We start from the raw sequence: 20,502 nt of genomic DNA on the forward strand, positions 1-20,502 counted from the left end.
AGCATATAAAAAGATTTGAGAAAAAAGCATTTTTCTTTTTTATTCCCCATATAATAAGCTATTGTTTTTTCTTCCAAATTTAGATTTTGTTTACAGAGAACTTTCCGTTTTCAAGGTCAGTATATTAGTTTCCTAGGTCTTCCATAACAAATTAACACAAACTGTGTGGCCTAAACAACAGAAATGTGTTGAATCACGTTCCGGCCGTCAGAAGACCTACATCAAAGTGGCAGCAGGTCTGTGATCCCTAGAAAGGCTCAGAGCAGGCATCCTTAACCAGGGGTCCATGAGCTTGAATTGAAATAAATTAAAAAAGCATTCTTCTTGTGGGGACTGCTGCTGCAGGTGTGATATATTTATTAAATAACACACAGTCTGGTGTGGACTTCGTAAGGGATCTGTGGCTTTCACCTGAGTGGCAAAGGCGTCTGTGGAACAAAAAAGGTGAAGAACCCCTCCTCTAGAGGGGAATCTTCCAGCCTATAGTAGCTCCAGGCTTTCCTTGGTTTGTGGTCACATCACTCCAATCTCTGCCTCCCTCTGCATATCACCTCCTCCTCTGTGTGGCTCTGTCTCTTCTTCTATCTAAAATCTCCCTCTGCTTCAGTCTTTTTTTTAGGCACTGTGGTCTGGGGATTGAACCCGGGACCTTGTATGTGGGAAGCCAGCGCTAGCCACTGAGCCACATCGGCTCCCCTGAGTTGTGTTTTTTTTGTTCGTTTTGCTTGTTGTTAGTTTGTTTGTTTAAAGATTTATTTTCTTTCTTTCTTTCTCCCCCCAACCTTGTCATTTCCACTTGCTGTCAATAAACTTTATTTTTAAAGAAGTTTTCGATTATAGAAAAGTTGCATCAAAAATATAGGAGATTCCCATATACCTCACTTTTCTCCCTCTCGCATTTTCCCCTATTATTAACAACTTTCAGTAGTGTGGTACATTTGTTACAATTGATGAACAAATATTGAAGCATCACTACTAACCAAGATCTGTAGCTTACATTATGATTTACACCTTGCACTGTACAATTTTATAGGTCTTCACAAAATATAGGTATATACAGTATAATGGCCTGTATCTGTCATCGCAGTATCATGCAGAACAATCCCAAAGACCTAAGAATGCCCCACGTTCCACATATTCTGCCCCCCCAGAACCACACCCATTCAGAACCACTATCTTTATATCAATGTTACAAAAAGAATTTTTCTCCAAGGTTATGTTTTAGTATCTTAATTAGGTGATGGCAAGACAACTATAAGCACAGAATAAAGCAGCATGCTAACAGTTTAGGCAGGACCACCCCGAATATGTTAGGTGACTGCAGGGGACAGGTTGATTTCATAAACAGGCATTTTGCAAGTCTTGGCATTTAAAAAAACAGTTCAGGCTGTGTATGCTTCTCTAGCTTTTGAAAACTAAAGTATAGATTTTATTGTCTTCTATAGTCAGGACATTTTTTGATCACTTATTATCATTATTCACAAATTCGTAAATTTCTACTATGGGATAGGTGCTATTTCTATCTTCAAGGAATTTATCATTTAGTGTAGGAGAAAAAGCCAAGGCACACAGAAAGCAATCATAATAATAAATAATGGGAAGCAGATGTGGCTCAAGCAATTGGGCTCTGGTCTACCATATAGGAGGTCCAGGTTCAATGCTCAGGTCCTCCTGGTGAAGGCAAGCTGGCCCATGTGGCGAGCTGACCCACGCGGAGTGCTGGCCCATGCAGAGAGCTGTCACAGCAAGATGACACAACATAAAGAGACACAGAGGAGAGACAATAAGAGACGCAGCAGATCTGGTTTCTGTTATATTGCATTGTCCTGGTCCTCCTGCATCTCTTATACTCCATTCCTATTTCCAGTAATGATTTCTTTTCCTTTTCCTGGCTCCTGTCCCTTTATTAGTTTCTCTGGTTACTTGTATCTTCAAATAGTTACCTACACCCCTAGCTAAAAGGGACAAGGGAAACACATTGGCTATTACTACCTTGTATAGGTAGGCTCTCTACTATGAAGTTCCTTATGTAGGTTCTCAGTAAATTTCATATCAGCCTTCAGAGAAAGTAAATCACCACTGCACCAGTGGAGTGACTGAGGTCAGAGAGGTAAGTAAATCGTCCAGTCTCACAGAGCTGCTAAAAATCAGTCTATAAATCCAGCTCTGCCTGTTTCAGAGAGTATAATCTATTATCCCACCATAGTGGCTTTGTAAATTTTGCTGCTCTTTTCTCTCTGTAGTCATCTCACTGGTGAGCTCATCCACTCCCATTACTTCTAGGCAGATTGTTACCAATCACATGTCCAGTCCCAAGTGCTCACCTGTGTCCCAGTCTTGTATTTCACTTAAACTCAACATGATCAAAACTAAATTCACTACATTCCTTCAGAATTGGGTCCTTTTCCCAACCATCAACTTTCTGGCAGCAGGATTTTATGTAATGTATGTATATATATATATATACGTATGTATTTATATTTTTTTCTTCTTCTTCTTCAGTTTTCCAGGCTAATATTATTAAAACTTTCTTTAACTCTACTTCTTTATTCCTGATAAAAATGTATCGCAAAACCCTGCCTATACTTTCTTTAAAATAACTCTTTTTTTTTTTTTTTTTTTTTTTTTTTTAAAGATTTATTTTATTTTTTTATTTAATTTCCCCCCCTCCCCTGGTTGTCTGTTCTTGGTGTCTATTTGTTGCGTCTTGTTTCTTTGTCCGCTTCTGTTGTCGTCAGCGGCACGGGAAGTGTGGGCGGCGCCATTCTTGGGCAGGCTGCTCTTTCTTTTCACGCTGGGCGGCTCTCCTTACGGGGCGCACTCCTTGCGCGTGGGGCTCCCCCACGCGGGGGACACCCTTGCGTGGCAGGGCACTCCTTGCGCGCATCAGCACTGCGCATGGCCAGCTCCACACGGGTCAAGGAGGCCCGGGGTTTGAACCGCGGACCTCCCATATGGTAGACGGACGCCCTAACCACTGGGCCAAAGTCCGTTTCCAACTTTAAAATAACTCTTGTTTCTTCCTTTCCACACCCATTTCCACTTCTTTGGAAGTGGATTGGATATTTACTCATGTAAGTAGATGCCACTTCCTTTCATTTCTCCCTTTGTAATATCTCTAGAATCCCAAGCCCTTCCCATAGACTCCTCTGCTTCAGCATGTCCTCCTAGACCAGGAGTTCTTAAACTATTTCTTGCCATGAGTTATTATCCCAGCCTGGTGAAGCCTGTGCCTCAAAGAAAAACATGAGTTGACAAAGGATACAGATTATATTGAAATAGTTATCAAATCGCTTTTTAAATTCTGATATAATAATTCATGTGCCTCTTTTATTAATACATTAAATCACAATATTAGCAGAAGTAACTACTTTACTTCTGAGATAATGATGAGCAGAAATAAGTAGCAACATCCATAATGTATTATGAAAAGAGTAATTTCTTTTGGTGACAAAGCCATAGTTCCTGCCAATACAATTGTGGTTTGTTACCAACGGAACACATTTCAATTAGCACTTATTGAAAAATAGACATGTAATTTTTTCCCCAACAAGTTCACTGACTACCTGAATTGTATCTGCAGATCCCCACAGTGACCTAGATCACGGACACTTAACTGGTCTCTCTGCCTCTGTTCTAACCAGGACAATCATCCACAGAGTGGGTCTTCAGAACTCTCTTTCTAAAATGCAGTCAAGTCACTTATCAAGTCACTTCCTTGTATAATGTTTTTTTGTGGTCCCTCTTGTCCACAGCCATGATCTCCAGCAGTGTAGAAATGTACCCCAGGTCTGAGGTGAGCCTGGGACTCTACATTTTTAAAAGCATTACAAAGGGAAGTGGATGTGACTCAAACCGCTGGGCACCTGCCTACCACATGGGAGATCCCAGGTTTGGTTCCTGGTGCCCCCTAAAGAAGACAAGCAAGACAGTGAACTGATGCAATGAGCTGACAAAATGAGATGACACAATGAGGAAACACAATGAGAGACATAACATGTGGGAGCAGAGATGGCTCAAGCCATAGGGTGCCTTCCTCCTACATCGGAGGTCCCACATTTGGTTCCTGGTGTCTCATAAAAAAGAAGATGTGCACACAATGAACAGACACAGAGAGCAGACAGTGAGTGTAAATAATGGGGGAGAGGGATAGAAAGAAATAAATAATATCAATCTTTAAAACAATGAATAAATAAAAGCATTACAAGGTGTCTCGCATCTGCATTTTTAAAAGCATGACAAGGTAGCATTGCAATGGTGGTCTGGGGACCACACTTTGCAAAACAGGAGAGAGTTAAAATTTGCAAACATGACCTTAAACACCTTTCATAATCTGCCTCATGGCACCCACACTTCTAGCTCTACTCCAGCCTCATAGGATTTAACATCTATTCTCAACCCGTCCAGGTATTTCCCCGCCCCTCCTCTGGAGAACCCCCTTCACTCCCCACCCCTCCTGCTCCAGACCATGCACACATTTCTCTGCTTGTTTAAGCCTTACTCATCCTTCAGGGCTCTACTTCAATTTGACATCTCTCCAAATTGCTTTAGACAATCTTGTTCTCAACTTTCTAATTACACTATACCTAGTAGTTAATTGTTCTAGGCCTCTGCAAAAGCAGAAGTCTTCAAACTCAGAGCTGCATGAGAGATTTCCCAGCATTCAGCATACTTGGGATGCGGAGGGGAAGAACAATGGTTATGAACAGCAATTAGGTACTGGGTAGACCAGTCCCTGGAGGAATAACACAAGGTCCTTACTTTCTAAGAGTTAATGTTCCATTTCATCTGCCTCACTCTTATCTGCTCCAGTTCTCTGTTAACAGTCCTGAAGTCATCTCTGTAATTATATCAGCCCACAACAGTCATTTTCTTCCTTGACACCATATATGGATGAATAATCGCCATCATGCTGTCTTCATATTCATTCATTCATTCATTCATTCATTCATTCATTCATTCATTCATTCATTCAGTATTTATTGAGCTATGTGCCAGGCACACAATCTGTGCCCTCAAGTGTACTTTCCTCTCCCCTTGCTCTTTTTGTCTCCCCAGCTAGGCTGGACGCTCTTCGCAAACAGGGAAAGGCTTGCACTTTTTTGTATTCTTCACTGCGTCCAGGCACAGTGAATGAAACACTTAAAAATTTTCCAAGTCCCCTTTCCCATTCTGAGTTTTCCTTACCTGCTACCGCTAAACTGAAGGGAAAAGAAGATTCTTTAAGGTGCCTGGAGGAAAGCTCCCTCGGGAACTTAAGGTGGGAGGTTGAACTCTCCTAATTCAGAAAAACAGGTCCCAAGAGCACAAACCGTAATTGCCTGGCGGGCTGTTGCTAGAACGCATCCGTTGCTAAGAGAAAAGAGGCGAAGCCTATGGCAAGATTGACAAAGTGCTGCCACCAATACAGTGTCCAGTCCCTGAGAGTCTCTTTCAGTACTGGCTTGTGATTGGTTGCTATCCTGTGACGTCACCCACGCGAGACGCGGCCAAGTCCAACCGTTCCCTATTCGCGGGAAGGGAGTTGTGCAACTTCTATAACGGTGGCAGTGACCCTGCCTGACCCCAGGTCGGACAGACTCGGTCCACGCTTCGCACCCGAAGGAGAATCTCGGGTGCGGTCTCTAGGAACGGGAATAAAGAGGGCTGTGAAGATCGCCGAGTCGGACTCCTTGAAATGCTTGCTTACTCCCAGCGGCGAGCTGGGGCGCTCCTAGGAACCCGCCGTTGGGTGCCGGCGTTAGGGAAAGGAAGTCGAGTTGGGTTGGGTCTCGTGGGAGTCCCAGAACTTCCAGTGTGTTACAGTTTCCTCTTGCCAAAATAACCTTGGCTAGGGTTTGACTCGAACTGGAAGTGTGAGACTCAAGGGATGAAGATTAAATAAATCCTTGAAGAACTTCATTTTCTCTGTGATTGAGTCCTAAGAGATTCTTACAGTGAAGCTCATTTTTCTGAACAGTTATCCCCCTTTCCTTAAAAAGTAATTATAACCGCCTAATTTGTAAGCTAGCAGAATTTAATAACAGAACACATTGTACTGCTGTAATTGCTCTAAATTAATTTTTACACCCAACTTCAATTAAAATATTTAAGAGGCTTATGGATTTATAACATTTCTAAGACTGAGTAATCCCTAGTGAAGATAAGATTTTTACCTGGTGTTTAGGAATATCATATAAATTCTTTCAAATGTCTGAAGAATTTGTATTTGCAAAATTTTAAAAACACAAAACAACAACAAAAAACAATTAGGAGAAGGCCTTATCTAAATATTGTGACAACTTTTTCCTAGGCTCTTCCATCCCTGACACTTAAAGATTAGTTTTCCCCTGAGCTCCGTCTTGAGACTTCTTTTCTCACTCTTGCATGCTCTCCTGGAGGTCGCTATCCCCTTAACTTCAACCATTGCCTCTAAGCACACCAGTGATTTACCTTTCCATGTTTGCAGCCTGATATGCATTTAAATCTTCAGAACTGAATTTTCAACTGCCAACTGGACATATCCAACCACATGTCTGGCTTAGCTCATTGCTAAAAAAAGATACTGAACGAATGAGCAAATGAATGAATTACTGTACCACAGGCAACAAAACTTAAGAGAGCCAAAAGTCAACTCATTATCTTTCAGGTATCTCTCAGATATCTTTTATTTTTTTTTTTATTTTTATTTTTTAAAGATTTATTTATTTATTTAATTTCCCCCCCTCCCCTGGTTGTCTGTTCTTGGTGTCTATTGGCTGCGTCTTGTTTCTTTGTACGCTTCTGTTGTCGTCAGCGGCACAGGAAGTGTGGGCGGTGCCATTCCTGGGCAGGCTGCACTTTCTTTTCACGCTGGGCGGCTTTCCTCACGGGCGCACTCCTTTGCGCGTGGGGCTCCCGCACGCGGGGGACACCCTTGCGTGGCACGGCACTCCTTGCGCGCATCAGCACTGCGCATGGCCAGCTCCACACAGGTCAAGGAGGCCCGGGGTTTGAACCGCGGACCTCCCATGTGGTAGACGGACGCCCTAACCACTGGGCCAAAGTCCGTTTCCCTCTCAGATATCTTTTAGAACCTGTTTTTTCCCTTTTATGTCCTATCATAGGTAAGAGCACTGTACAAAAGTTTGCAAAGCTAGAAATCTGAGAGTCATCTCTGATTCCTCTTCTACTGGCTGTGGCCAACATGTCACTAAGTCCTGTCATTTTTCTTCCTTAAACATCCCTCAAACAATCCACCTTTTCTGAGCCAATCACACTGCTTCTCCCTCATCTCAGGTATGGCTTGTCTCACACCCGGATGGTAGTGATAGTCTCTTGACATGTTCTGTCCCCCTCCCCTCCATTGCCCAAGTTGCCACCGAGTGTTCTAAAACAGTTTCAATAGTGACATTACCATGCTACAATCTGGCCTACAAACAGGTTCTGAGAGATACCTAAAAACCAGTGAGTTATTTTTCTAACCCCATTTCCTGCCTCTCTCCCTGGTCACCTTTTAATCCAGTGCTTCTCAAGGTTCTCCACTGAAGACCCCTAAAAGCCAAGAGGCATGAAACCTCAGGGGTCAGGGCTTAGAAAGGGCTGTTGGTAGAGGAGTTGTAACTAGAAATAGACTTCTGCAACTGAAGTACATTTCTTTTATATGAAGAATTCATGGCATTTTCACATTCTGACCCACAATGCATTCATATTTGTTCTAGTTTTTAAAAATGTCTAAAATCATTATTAACTAAAATTGACATAAAATTGAATAAACTCAAAGAAACCCCATGCAGCTGTGACATGCTTATCCTGTGGTTTTCCACAGCCTCTAGTAAACTGTGTACGGGCAGGAATTTGCTTTTTCCAGGTTGACTTGCAGGGCTCTGGGTACGCTTGTGCCTATGCCCTGTGCATTTACAGCTCTGCATCTGCTCAACCTGCTTCTTCTGCCTCCACCTCTACCCGTGATGCCTTTCATTTCTTTTTTTTTTTCTTTATTTTAAAATTTTTTATCCCCCCCCGCCCCAGTTGTCTGCTCTCTATATCCATTCGCTGTGTGTTCTTCTGTGTCTACTTCCATTCCTGCCAGTGGCCCAGGAATCTGTGTCTCTTTTTTTTGTTGTGTCATCTTGTTGTGTCAACTCTCCATGTGTGTGGTGCCACTCCTGGACAGGCTGCACTTTTTCATGCTGGGCAGCTCTCCTTACGGGGCGCACTCCTTGCACGTGGGGCTCCCCTACGTGGGGAAACCCCTGCATGGCAGGGCACTCCTTGCGCGCATCAGCACTGCACATGGGCCAGCTGCACACAGGTCAAGGAGGCCCGGGGTTTGAACCGCAGACCTCCCATGTGATAGGCAGACGCCCTAACCACTGGGCCAAGTCTGCTTCCCGCCTTTCATTTCTGACCCCTGGTAAACTCCTGTTTATTTTTCAAGACCCCACTCAAATATTACCTTCTCTGTAAAGCCATCCAGGCACCATGCAGAGTTAGTCACTCTTTCCTTTGTTTTTTTCTCTATAGCAAGTATCACATTGTCACAGTGGCTTGTTTGTATGAATGCCTACCCCACTAGACTCTGAACTCCTTTAGGGTGGGGATGGTCTCTCATTCCTTTTTATCCCCATTGTTTAGCACAGTGGCTGACGTGTGTACTTAAAAAAATGGATATTGAATTATTTGTCTATTCTTGAAAACAAATCCCGAAGAAACTCTCTAATAAAAGCTTCTTTGTACTCTTCCAAAGTATTTATTTTTCTTTAAAAAAAAAAATCATAATCCTTTGCTATCAGATTTAAGGAAGTAAGGATTCTTGCCTTGTGATTTGGATGAGACATCAAGTCTTTCTGTCATCTTTTCTTTAGAGATATCCCACGGGGAGACCCGTTTGGAGGACTGAGTCATAAGTCACAATGCCAAGAAAGTTAAGAATTCAATAGGAAACATTTAGTAATTTCTTCATGTTACAAATTCAGGATTTCCCAACCATCTGTTGTTTCGCGGGAGTGGTCAGCATTGAACGCGTCCATGCTCCTCCAGAGAATGCTGTATTGAACTTACCTGAAACATGAAGATTTTTTTAAAAATTAGCTTTGGTTTCATCAGATGAGCAAAAATTCAATGAATCAAGAAGTCATAACTGAAAATACCTCTCTGATCACTTCAGGCCGTCTTGAAAAGCTTCAGACTGGATTTACACAAAGGTAATCTGACAAGTTGGATGGAAGTGGTTACTACCTATTATCTTGGCGCCTGACTCTCCACCCTTTAAGGGATAGATAGAAAACGAGTTAGCTGAGAAACTAGAGTTTGAGGACCCTTTTGTTTGTCTGCATCAGATTGCCTGGGAAGGAGGAAGGGTGGGAGAGAGAATGTCCTTGTCTGAGCCTTTAACTGCTGGGGTTAAGAAATACTTGCCGTCTTTCGGGAAACCACCACAACCTATTGTAGGAGGAACTGAGGGGCTTCCCAGAATGAGAAAGCCAAACAGAAAATCTGACCCAGTAACACAATGTTGGCTATTGCAGAAAAGGGCCACTGCTGGCAATTCTAGAGAAAAAAACCCCAAATCTTCAACAGGAAATTGGGATATAGGCATACTAACGTGAGGAGAAAGGCATTCTTAACCAACCACTTCAGTGCAGACTGTAATATGGCCTGAGTCTAAAGGGGACTAAAGAGGACTCGGGCATCTGGAGCAAACCAGATCAAGTGTCAGAGCAGCCACATTGCTGGTGTAAGGGGCAATCTACAAAAAATATTAAACTTTATGGGAGTGAACCAGAAATATGTTGGCAGCTAGTTTGGGAAAAGATAAAATTGAGTCTCCTCTCAACCAAGTCTACTGTGCTTCAGATTTGACATATAATCACTGTTGAATATTTTTGCTATGTGAATGTAGCAAACTGCACAGTTCAACCAAAGGCAGTGCCCCCACTTGTGAGTTCAATTGCTCTAATCTATAAACTTTGAACAGTTCAGTAGGCTCCCAAGGATTTGTCTAGTTTGGAAAGTGGTGTTTAGTGAATTCCTTATTTTGAGTGTCAAGAAAGAAATATATGTGTTTGTTAACAAAAATCAGTTTTTCCCCATTTCCACTCAATATATGATGAACAAAATATTTAAAGAGAATTAGTGTGAAGGGATTCAACTTATTAGCCTGCCCATTTTGCCCACAGATCTTAATCTAACCCTTCTCCCATAGCATTGCTATAAAAGGCCAGCAGAGTGCTTCAAATATGTATACTCACTGAGTGGTTGTTAAATCAGAATTAATTGTAAATGCTAGTCAAAGCAAATTTATGGACATTACCTCTACGCAATTAATGTAGATTTGAATATCTAATTTCCTGCTAGATTTTCCCACTTGGATGTCTAATAGAGTTATTCAAAATGTGCTCTTCAATCAGAGCCAGCCCACAAAATATTTGTTACTAGTTCATGAAATACTTGATATCCATCTACAACCAAAAAAAAGTACAGAAATTGAGAGTGTTTAGTAACTTTATAGCAATTTGACAGAGTAACTGTTATGTTTGTATAAAATTAGGTTTATGATTTTTATGTTGTTATTTCATTTTTTGAGCAATTCATTCGTATTGTATTTCACAAAAGTATTCAGTCTGTAAGAGAAATCAAAACAAATCAAAACAGATAGACCCTTCAATACAGATAGTCTAAGAAGAACTTAACAGAAAAAAACCATTTCAAAACTGAACAGGTTCTCCCTCTCAATATATTCACCCTGCGGTCGTCCTCTCAGCTGATGGCAATTCCATCTGTATAGTCACTTAGGTAAAAAGTTCAGAGTTATTCTTAACTTTTCTGCTTCCAATTTCCTCATCTTTTGGGGATCTATTTTCAACACCGAGACCTGAAGGATGTGCTTTTAAAACATAAGCCAAATCATGCCGTTCCTCTTCTCGAAAGCCTTCAATGGCTCCTGTTTACTCTGCAATAAAGCCAAAGTTGTTCCAATGGCCTACGAGGTCCAGCATCACCTGGACCCTGTTACTGGTCTGATTTCTGGCCATAACTCCCTGTGGTTCATGCCCCTGCAGACATGCTGGCCTTCTGGGGTTACTCAAACACACCATGCATATGCTTGATTGCATTGGCTGTTTCCTCTGCGTAAAATACTTAACCCAGGTAGCCTTCAATCTTTTGCTAAAACAATATCTTCTAAAAGGCACCTCTCACCCTATTTGAAATGGCAACTTCTCAGCATTCCTCATTTTCCTTTCTCTGCTTTATGTTTTTCCATAGTATTTATCACTCTGTAGCACACTGTAGAATTTGCTTATTATGTCCATTGACCATCTTTGTACACTAAAATGTAAGCTCTATGAGGGCAGGGATTTTTATCTTTTTTAAAAATTTAAACTATTGCTGCATCCCCAGTGCTTAGATTTACAGCTGGGCATATAGAAAGTGAACTACAAATGTTTATTGAGTGATTTGGAACTTTGCAGGATAATTTGGCAGTATGTATTAAAACTGAAAATGTACATACCTTATAATCTAGAAATTCTACTCTTGGATATTTCTCTAGAAAAACTCTTGTGCACATGCCTAAGGAAATGGTAAACAGATATTTATTATCATATATGTATATTTTTTGTAAGCGCAAAGATGCAAATAATCTAAATGCCCACCAGTAGGGAAACAGAGTGCTATGACAGTCAATACAATTATTATAAAGATGCTAAAATGAATGAACTTGCATGGATATAGTTCAGAGCCAAATGATCAGGGTATGTACCAAGCAATGTTGTCTTTATAAAGAAAAACATGTGAACTATTTCTTTTTGTGTATTGTGGGTACATATATGTGAGAAAATTATTACAAATTCTCTGAGATGATTCACACCAATTCATGATAGAGCGTTGCATTTGGGGAGGGTATTTTAACCTTGTATTTATTTCTGGTAAAATAAAAAAGGCTAGAAACAAATACAATCAAAAGTAAAATTTGTTCAATTTGGGGACTGTGGGGGTGGAGTAGGATTAATATATTACTATTCTTTGTAATTTTCTGTATTTGAAATTTTCTCAAAATTAAAAAGAAAAATATCTTTTAGATTGCAAGATCCTTCCAAGCAGGAACTATATGTTATTGATATTTGTATCAATAGTGCCTAATATCCTTACTAGCATGCAGGAGGTCTCACTGAATACTTGTTGACTATATTAATTGAATAACTAAGCATTAATTGAATAAAAAAAACGAGATTGAATTAAGGGAAGGAAAGAAAATGAATGGTGCAGAAGTAGGAAGAAAGATGGAAGATATCTTGGGTTGACATATGCTTGAATTACCACCCATGCTGCTTGAGACTTTCAGCTGAGCTATGTTTTCTGAAGCAGGTAGGATTTTTGAGATGGCAAGAAAATAAAGCCAGAAGAAAACTCCCCTTTCATCCAGCAGATACCAAGAACACTTCAATGACTAATAGGGTTATTGTACTAGTATTTCCAAACTCCTCACAGATATTAATCTTTGGTATTCTGGAGTTCCTGAAATTATAAGTTTTTCTGTATTTTTCTTAGCACTTTATTTAATTATTTACATGTTTTAAAAATAGAATGAATGACCAGAATAATAAACAGTGAGTCATTTCTCTGTGAATGGATTATACTAAAAGCTCAGGGGTTTTTATTAAAAAAGGATAACAATTAAAGCATGGTCTATTATTATTATGAGCCAACATATTAGACAAAATTCTTTCAGCTACATGGAACTATGATTGTTATTTGTTATAGACATTTGACAAGAAAAATAATAAAAGGGAACATCAGGGAAGCAGATTTGGCTCAACAGATAGAATATCCACCTACCACACAGAGGTCCAGGGTTCAAACCCAGGGCCTTCTGACCCATGTGATGAGCTGACCCACGTGCAGTGCTGATGTGCACAAAGAGTGCTGTGTCACGCAGGGGTGTCTCCTGCGTAGGAAAGCCCAACACACAAGAAGTGCACCCCATAAGGAGAGCCGCCCAGCACAAAAAAAGTGTAGCCTCCCCAGTACTGGTGCCACACACATGGAGAGCTGACATAGCAAGATGACACAACAAAAAGAGACACAGATTCCCAGTGCCACTGACAAGAATACAAGCAGACACAGAAGAACACACAGCGAATGGACACAGAGCAGAAAACTGGGAGGGGGAGGAGGGGAGAGAAATAAAAAAAAAATAAATCTTAAAAAAAAGGGAACATCAATGCAAAATTGATATTAAATAAAAATGATTTAAAAAATAGAAGATAGTGATACAAAAATTTAATTTTTAGAAGTTATTTTGAAATGAAAATTTAAAACACACAAAACATTAACTGCCTTATCCAATACACTTGATCTTTGTTTTGTGACAAATATTCCAGATACAGAAAAACTGTCTTTCATTTTGTGTTGCTATTAGTCCAGTTGTTAAAAGCACATCCACAAGTACTGTTAGACTGGACATTAGATGTACGTTGCTTTATATAAGCTCATGTTCTTTTCCATCAATAAAAATATTTTGAGAGACTTACAAAGAACTGTGTTCTGTAATGAATATCCAAACACTGAAAAATGCAACCAATATGATTGGTTGTATTAGAAAAATGTATCATTCAGATCCCTTAGCGAGATCAACAACACTACATAGACTCATATGTTGAAATTGCCTCCAAAACTTATTTCTTGAAATACTACTCATAGGATTAAGCACAATTTATTATGTACATATACATTTATTAATACCATTTATTTTATTTGCAGCAATGTTCACTTACAGAACCATGAGCATACTGTTGTAACATGGCAACAGTTGCAAATAAGACTGACTGATTAGACCTTTACTACATCTATCATATGTTCTTCTGTCCTGGTTTTCTGAAATGTTAACTTTAACTTTTGACTCACCATGTCAGCATCTCTGGTCTTGCTTTTGAACTAGTAATATCACTACATTGATTGTTAAGTTTTAATTTTCCCTTTGGAGTCTTTGTAAAAATTAAATTGATCATGTATGTGTGGATTCTAAATCCTGTTCCATTGATCTGTATGTTCACCAATACCAACTGTTTTGCTTATATAGCTTTATAATAAGTCTTGAAATCAGATAAGTCCACCTACTTAGTTCTTTTTTGAAATTATTTTGGTTGTTCTTTGCATTTCCATCTGAATTTTAGAGTCACCTTGTCAATTTCTAAAAAGAAATGTGTGTCACATTTTGAGATTGAGTTGAATCTAAATGAATTTGGTGACAAGTGATATCTCAGTAATATTGAATCTTTTTTTTTTAAACATTGAGTCTTGAAATCCATTAAGATGAGTTTATTTCCCCCATTGAATTAGATCTTCCATAATTTCAATCAATGTTTTGTAGTTTTCAGAATAGAGGTCTTGGACAGCTTTTTTCATATTTATTCAAAACTATTTTATGTCTTTTCATGCTACAGTAAATGAGATTGCTTTTAAAATGTCATTTCCGGAAAACGGACTTTGGCCCAGTGGTTAGGGCGTCCGTCTACCATATGGGAGGTCCGCGGTTCAAACCCCGGGCCTCCTTGACCCGTGTGGAGCTGGCCATGCGCAGTGCTGATGCGCGCAAGGAGTGCCGTGCCACGCAAGGGTGTCCCCCGCGTGGGGGAGCCCCACGCGCAAGGAGTGCGCCCGTGAGGAAAGCCGCCCAGCGTGAAAAGAAAGAGCAGCCTGCCGAGGAATGGCGCCACCCACGCTTCCCATGCCGCTGACGACAACAGAAGCGGACAAAGAAACAAGATTCAGCAAATAGACACCAAGAACAGACAACCAGGGGAGGGGGGGAATTAAATAAATAAATAAATCTTTAAAAAAAATAAAAAATAAAAAAATTAAATGTCATTTCCAATTGTTTTCTGCTATAAAATGAAAAAGCAATTGATTTTTGGATATTAACCTTTACTGAGCCACCTTTACAAATTTAATAGCTCTAGTTGTTTTGTAGATTCCCTGGAATTTCCTATGTAAAAAAATCACGTCATTTTCAAATAGAATTATTTATTCCTTTCTGATCTTTATACCATTTATTTCTATTTCTTGCCATATTGCAATGGCTAATCCTCCAGTTCAAAGATGAATACAAACGGTGATAGCAGGCGCCCTTGCCTGTAAAGGGTGAATTGCCATGTTAATTGTTAAAATTTGAAAGATAAGCCTTAAGATACACTTTAAAAGTATGCAAAATTATAATATTTATTGTTAAACAATAAAGACAAAAATTCTTATGAAGTAAAAGTATAAAGCATTTGTAGGAATGATAACCCCAATTCAGGACAATGGTTAACTGTGATTAGGGAAGATAGCAAGTAAGATCAGAAGAGGTATATAAAGGGCTTTATATTTGTAATGTTTTATTTGTCTTAAGTGTTTCTTTTTAAATTTTTTTTATTTTTTAAATTTTTATTTATTTATCCTCCTCCCCTTGTTTTGTACTTGCTGTCTGCTCTCTGTGTTCATTCACTGTGTACCCTCTGTGTCTGCTTGTCTTCTCTCCTTATCTTCTCTTTAGGAGGCACTGGGAACCAATCATGGCACCTCTGATGTAGAAGAGAGGCACTCAATCTCTTGAGCCACTGCAGCAGTTTGATATGGTTATGAATTCCAAAAATAGATACTAGATTATGTTTGTAATCTGGTCTGTACCTGAGTGTGATTAAGTTATGATTAGGGCTTTGATTGGGCAATGCCATCAAGGGGTGGGGACTCACAGATAAAAAGCATGGCAAAGGACATAGTTGAGGGTTTTTGATGTTGGAGTTTTGATGTTGGAGTTTGATGCTGAAGCCTTAAGCTGGAGCCCTGAGAAGTAAGCACGCAGAGGAAAGAGAAGCAAACCCCAGGAAGAGAAGAACCCTGAGCCCAGGAAAGAGCAAGCCCTGGGAAGAGAGGAACCCAGGAAGGCTGAACACTCGCAGATGTCAGCAGCCATCTTGCTCCAACACATGAAAAGAGACTTTGGTGAGGGAAGTAACTTACGCTTTATGGCCTGGTATCTGCAAGCTCCTACCCCAAATAAATACCCTTTATAAAAACCAACCAATTTCTGGTATTTTGCATCAGCACCCCTTTGACTGACTAATACAGCCACCTCAGCTCCCTGGTTTGTTGTGTCTCTCCTCTTTGTCTCATTTTGTTATGCCAGCTCTCCACATGAGCCAGCTCTCTGCATGGGCCAGCTAGCTGCATGGGCCAGCTCACCATGCAAGCCAGCTCACCTTTACTAGGAGGCCCTGGTAGATGGGAGCGCAATTGCTTGAGCCACATCTGCTGCCCTGTCTTAAATGTTTCTAAAGCAAAGATGGCTAAAAGATTAAGATATGCTGAAGAATGGCTTATGAATACATGAGTTTGGATTAAATTTCATGATGCTTTAAATAAATCATTTAAAAATATTCTTTAATATTTTAATTAATATGTTTAGTTAATATTCTTTAACTTTTTCAGAGTTCCAGGAAAATGGCATCAATGTAGGTAGGCACTACTCAGTTCTTTGCAAAAAACGGTAGAGAAGGGGCAAAATCCTACCTGAGTAAGTTGTTTTTGGAATCCACAGAGCAGGAGTGTTGAGACCAGGTCTACATAAGGAATGCTCAAATAAAAAGCATCACAGAACTTAAGAAAGAGATACAAGAAAGTAAGAAATGATGGGAACAGGAGACTCAAAGTCTCAAGGACTCAGAGCCTCAACCCAAGCTTCCACATTATATTTATTGAATATCTCAAGGATGGGAGTATGCATTCTTTAGTTAACATTTTTCCAGAATAATCATGTCCACATCTTTCCCGTGTATGCCATGCAAGGTTTAAATGTTTCCTTCTGTAATCAGTCACAGTTTGTCCAGGATAGTGTTGAGTCTTGACAGGACCTGATGTTCTAAGATCTGTACCCTCATTTGCATCATGGAAATATTTTAACCTGGCCATTTCTCCACACAGGAGACTTCAGGGCATCATTCTGGAAGGAGATGGACAGAGAGATAAAGAGCCCAAGGGAAAACTGTGAGTTGCTTGCCCCTGTGGCTGGAAATGGCAGGTTTGTAAGCCCCACCCTCAAGGCAAGTAGCCTTCATGGACCCTTAGCTCTCACCAGCCTGCTGAGTAGGAGGGAGCATTCTCTGGGAGAAGGAGGGGTCTGGAGAATGGTAGAGAGTGGTTTCCTTTCCATGGATTCAGACACCTGAGCCCCCTTTGAATCTTGGGAAGGATACCAGCCAGCACTGAGGTGGCCCTGGGGAAAGGGGAGAGGGGAATCAGCTCAGGCTGGCTGTCACACCAGCCATCCACTGAGAGAAGAATTTGGTCAGGAAGGAGGCGGAGACAGGCAACTAATTAGCCTGGTCTCTGAAAACTATTAGAAGTACAACTAGCATAGGGGAAAATGGGGCAGGAAGAGCCTGATAAGCTTTGAAAAGCCATTTTAGCCCATAGAGCTGCTGTCGCACAGTGGGGGAACTCCTGCCTCACATGTAGAAGGTCACTGGTTCAAGTCTTGTTGTACCTATTATGATAAGGAACTTATAAACAGAATTTCTACTGTTTCATTTTACAGTTTTTTGGATTTTTTTTTCTTTCTTTTTCCTTTAATTTATTCGCTAAAACTGGATATATCACCTGCAGAGGGCAGGCTGCAGGGTGATTAATTGATGACCACTAGCAGCCTGAGAAGGTCCTTAGGGGTCTAAGAGAGAAGGCTGCTTTTCCTGGGCTGCTTCTTTGTTGCCGTTTTGTTTCTTGTTTGTTTTCCCTGTCTTTGTTTCCTTTTTTTCCTTTTACTTACTTTTTTCAACCTACTTTATTTCTCTTCTTTCCTTCATTTTTCTGTCTTCTGACTTCTGTTGCTTTTCTTCCATTCTACCACTTCTTGTTTGGTCTCATTTTTAATTTCTCTCTCTAGCTCTCTTTTCTTTTTCTTTTACTTCTTTCCTTCTATTCTCATCTGTGGGGCCTTTTGATTCATTCTATTTTTCTCTATTTTATTTCTTGTTTTATTTTTTTCTATACCACCTCTTTTTGATCTTATTCCTTTGTATTTTAAGTCATTTTTTACTCATATTACTTAGTCTCCTAATTCTTGCACAGTTCTTCTTCTACATTTTTTTGTATTGTTATTACTATTATTCTTTTTCTCCTCTTATCTCTTTCTTTTTCTCTGGTCCTAATATTTTTTTCCAAGGGAACACTGACAATTGCAAGGATATAGAATAAGAGGAATCCAGTGTCAAAAATTAACTTTACCACACACAAAGAAACAACAAAAAAGAACCCTAGAGTAGGAGAAGCTAACCAACCAAATAAGCCCATTAAGATAAACAGATCCCTAGACACCAAGAAAAAATTGCAAGCCATACTAAGAAACAGGAACACATGATGCAGTCTAATGAACAAACTAAAAAACAGGAGGAGATGCAGAATATGGAAAAACTAATCAAGGATGTCCAAACATATATCATGAATCAACTTAATGAAGTGAAAGAAGAGATAAAAAGATATTAAGAAGAAACTGGGGGAATATAGTGAAGAAATAGTAAACATACATAAAAAGATAATGGACCTGATGGTGATGAATGGCACAATGCAAGAAATAAAAAATATATTGGATGCACATAACAGAAGATTTGAACAGGCAGAGGAAAGAATCAGTGATGCAGAAGACAGTACAGCTGAAATCAGACAGATAGTAGAACAGATAGGTAAAAGGTAGAAAAAATCCAGCAGGGACTTAGGGATTTGAATGACAACACAAAATGCACAAACATATGCATTATTGGCATCTCAGAGGGAGCAGGGAAGGGAAAGGGGCAGAAGGAATACTGGATGAAATAATGTCTGAAAAGTTCCCAACTGTATTGAGGGACATGGGTGTACATGTTCAGGAAGCACAGCACACCACAAACAGTATAAATCCTAATAGGCTTACCCCAACACATTTACTTGTCAAATTGTCTGATGCTCAAGATAAAGAGACAATACTGAAAACAGCAAGGGAAAAGAGATCCACCACATATAAGGGAAGCTTGATAAGATTAAGTGCTGATTTCTCATCTGAAACCACAGAGGCAAGAAGGCAGTGGTATGACATAGTAAAGGTGCTAAAAGAAAAAAACTTCTGGGTAAAAATTCTCTATCTAGGGAGTGGGACATATGGGAATCCCCTGTACTTTTATGTAACATTTATGTAATCTAAGTATCTTTTTTAAAAAAGTATGTACACACATATACTCATACACATATATAAAAGAATTCTCTATCCAGCAAAACTGGCATTCAAAAATGAGGGAGAATTTCAAAATATTCACAGATAAACTGAAATCGAGAGAGTTTGTCATTAAGAAACCTGCCCTTCAAGAAATACTAAAGGGCTTTTAGCTGAAAGCACTCAGACTTTAATGTTGAAATTAGGTAGATCTGAGTTTGAATTCATCCTTACAACTTAATAGCTAAAGAATCTTGGGTGAGTTACTTAAGTCAGTTTACTTAATCATAACATGGGGATGATGGCATCTATTATTGTCGCTTTAGGAGGAAGGTTAAATAATATATCAAGCATCAGCACAATGCATAACACATGTTAAGTGCTTATTATACATTGACTGTGATTGGTGAATATCTGTGATTGGTGAAAATTATGGAGTATGGAGAGTTGATTGACTGCAAAAGGGCACAAGAGCACTTTTTTGGGTGGTAGAAATGTTCTGTATCTTAGTTATAGTGTAGTTGCAGGACTGTAGCCAGTTGTTAGAACTCATCAAGCTGTACAATTAAAATTAAAAAGAAATACTAAAGCGAGTTCTACAGGTTGAGAGGAAAAAACGAGAGAGAATTGGAAATTGGAGGAAATTGTACGAATAACTAAAAAGGTAAAAAGAAATAAAAACAACACACGGCATACATAATGCTAAAGAAAATATGGCTAATGTAAGTAATTCCTTGACAGTAATAACACTGAGTGTTAATGGATTAAACTCTCCCATCAAGAAACAGATTGTCAGAAGGAACTTTGCCCCATCTATATGCTGTCTACAAGAAACCCACCTTAGACCTAGGGATGCAAGGAGGCTGAAAATGAATGCTTGTAAAACAATTTTACATTCAAACAATCATCAGAAAAGGGAGAGTAGCTATACTATTATCAGACAAAATAGACTTTAAATGCAAAACTATTGTAAGGACAAAGAAGGGCACTATATATTAATAAAAGTGGTAATCTATCAAGAAGAAAAAACAATCATAAACATTTATGCACCTAACCAGGGAGCCTCAAAATACATGAGGCAAACATTGGAAAAATTAAGTGGAGGAATAGATGCCTCTACAATTATAGGGGGGGACTTTAATACACCATTATTACCATTAGACAGAACATCTTGACAGAGGATGAATAAAGAAACAGAGACCTTGAATAATACATTAGAGGATTTGGACCTAATAGACATATACAGAACATTATACCCAAATACAGTGGGATATACATTCTTCTTGAGTGTACATGATCATTCTCCAGGATAGACCACATGC

At 39.6% G+C, this 20,502-nt stretch overlaps 2 protein-coding genes across 4 annotated transcripts in view; one reads left to right on the forward strand and one right to left on the reverse strand.

Moving 5' to 3' along the window:
- Positions 1 to 5,354, reverse strand: part of DNAI3 (dynein axonemal intermediate chain 3) — a 106,270-nt gene extending 100,916 nt beyond the window's left edge. Inside the window, exon 1 of one of the 3 annotated variants that reach the window (XM_058303233.2) lies at positions 5,188 to 5,354. The gene's annotated coding sequence lies outside the window, so the exon portion shown is untranslated. The remainder of the gene's footprint in view (positions 1 to 5,187) is intronic. The other 2 variants (XM_058303234.1, XM_058303236.2) reach the window with 2 other exon arrangements.
- Positions 5,355 to 8,983: 3,629 nt separating this feature from the next.
- MCOLN3 (mucolipin TRP cation channel 3) overlaps positions 8,984 to 20,502 on the forward strand; it is a 60,440-nt gene continuing 48,921 nt past the window's right edge. Inside the window, exons 1-2 of the mRNA XM_071217318.1 lie at positions 8,984 to 9,164; positions 16,924 to 16,986. The gene's annotated coding sequence lies outside the window, so the exon portion shown is untranslated. The remainder of the gene's footprint in view (positions 9,165 to 16,923; positions 16,987 to 20,502) is intronic.

The sequence above is a fragment of the Dasypus novemcinctus genome, chromosome 9 (genome assembly GCF_030445035.2).
Source record: "Dasypus novemcinctus isolate mDasNov1 chromosome 9, mDasNov1.1.hap2, whole genome shotgun sequence".
NCBI classification, from domain to species: domain Eukaryota; kingdom Metazoa; phylum Chordata; class Mammalia; order Cingulata; family Dasypodidae; genus Dasypus; species Dasypus novemcinctus.